We start from the raw sequence: 2,284 nt of genomic DNA, 5'->3' as shown, positions 1-2,284 counted from the left end.
TGTTCCTCCCCCCTCAAAAATAAAGTTTGTGACCACGATGGGAATACCTTTCAAAAGCGGTCTGGACAGGACAGCCAGCAGGCGCCATCCTCCAGCGCAGCCCAGGCTCCCGCTGCCCCTTTTGGGACAGAGCCACCAGCCACGATGCACCCACCAAGGACGGAGCGGGATGCGGTGCTGGGGTGAAAACCAAGGGGCGCAGAAGAGGGTCTGGCAGGGGGGGACGGCAGAGGGGGATTGAGGAGAAAGGACTGAGATGCGGATGCAGGGCTGGGATGGCAAGCGCAGAGAGCCACCAGGCAAGCGGGGTCGCACAGTGCAACCACAGCTCGGTGGCAGAGGTCTGGGAGCCATGGGCCACGCTGAGGTAACACTAATCAGCATGCACTTGGGGTTTTTTTTTCCCCACCTGAGGATCTGAAACCACTTTTAAGCTATAATTGGAGTAAGAGGCATTAAAGGTCAGGGTTAAGGTAACAGAGTTGTATGTGAGGCCTAAGCAAGGCAATAGGGTTAAAGAGTGAGGGTTTCGGTTCCCTAGTGTATTTTTAGGTTTTAGGTGCCCTGGGGAGGGACAGGGAGGCTGGGGTAGGTGAAAGAAAGGCTTTGGTGTACTCCCAATACAAGGTAATGCTTGGATGTTGCTCTGGGAGCAAGAGCTGATGACACAGACGTCTGTGGTCATTTCTGAAATAAATCCTAAAAGAAAAAAAAAGGATTATTAAGTAGCTATTGGCTTAACGTGACCTGGGAAGTTGTAAGGTTTGGAGTTTTTTTTGTTTAGTCAGCTGGAGGATTTTTTTTTAACATCAATTTCTCAAAATTTAACACAACCTTAAATGTTGGTAAATAAGCAAAAAAAAAAAAAAATCTGTTATTTGTGTTTAAAATGGAATTTTTTTTTCTCCTTTCGAAGCAAGGCAGCTCAAACACTTGCACTGTGCTAATCATGCCTGAAGGCCAAGAATTCAGAGGGATAAGCCAAGGGCACAGCCACAGCCAAGTGAAATTAAAAAAAAAAAATTAAACAGTGCTAATTGCGGACAACGTTATAAAGTTATTTGAACTGCAGAGCCAAAGGGGACACAGCTTGTGCTCCTCACAGTGTGTCTGCTCCTCTCTCCAGCCTCCATCCCTGCCCTCGCCGAGACCTGCAAAGCATTCCCCACCGTCACGCCGACCTGGAAGGGAGGAGAAAACAGCACTGCCATCGCAGCCTGCCCTTCCCGCAACCTGCCAGTGCAGCAGGAGGGAAATCTGTACGTGGAGCGAGCGAGAAGTGAGGAGGAAATGATCCAGATCCCTGCCATCAACTGGCTGGCAGGTACGTTCCTGGCTTGCAGCTGCCGGACAGCGGGAGAACCCCACAAGTGGCCAGGGTGCCCTGGAGGGCTGGCAGCATGCGTGGCGGCGCTGGAAGCCCAGCAGCAGGCAGGGGCGAGAGGTGATTGTCAGAAATTTTTGTACCTCAGCAGCTCTATGTCCTTCCAATGTAAAACCCAGGCAGCCAGAAGATGCTTTTCCAGGCGGGAGCTCCTCCATGGCTGAAGCCTCCGTTCCTGCACTGATTCTGAATCCCAGTGCCTCGGGGCATCGCCCCAGCCCTGGCACAGCCACGGCACCAGGGAAGATTTCCCTTGTAATTTTATGGCTTCTCTGTGCCAGTACAGCAATAAACCAGGCTGCAATGGAAGGAATAAATTCTCCTTCTGCCTCGGCTTGTGAGAAGGAGGGAAAAGGTACTAATTGCAAGCAGGGAGGTCCCCATCAGATCTTGTATCCTTCAGCAAGTCTCACTCCTTGTTTAGCCACAGCTTTGCTACCATTTTTATACTGACTGAATCTCTTTTGATCTTTATTAATTTTATCTTTTTTTTCCACCCTTCTGACTGCATGAGAGAAAGCTCCACATTTATCCCACTCCTTCTCTCTCGGGGAATCTCCCTCAACCTGCCTGTGGCGGGGAAGCAACATGGCTGCCGGCGCGCCAGGATGCCAGCAAGGCGAGGAGGTGAAGGGGGGAGAGAGGGAGGCATGGGTGGTTTGTTGGGAAGCGGAATAAAGAAGCGGGGAAGAGGAAGGAATCTAACACACGCGCACACTGACTAGCATGGGCTTGCTCCAGCTTGGCCCACGATGCAATTACCTGACTTGGAGGCCGGCCAAGGCTCCCAGGCTAAGTCCCTCTGCACTTGTGCAAAGTGCTGTCAGAGCTGCTGGGACCACGAATAGTCAGGGCTTCAGCAGCAAGTCTCATCCAAAAAGGAGAAAAAGGGGGGGGGGG

Source organism: Charadrius vociferus, unplaced genomic scaffold (genome assembly GCF_000708025.1).
Source record: "Charadrius vociferus isolate BGI_N301 unplaced genomic scaffold, ASM70802v2 scaffold251, whole genome shotgun sequence".
NCBI classification, from domain to species: Eukaryota; Metazoa; Chordata; class Aves; order Charadriiformes; family Charadriidae; genus Charadrius; species Charadrius vociferus.
The sequence above is the reverse complement of the archived record's forward strand: the minus strand, read 5'-3'. Positions refer to the sequence as shown.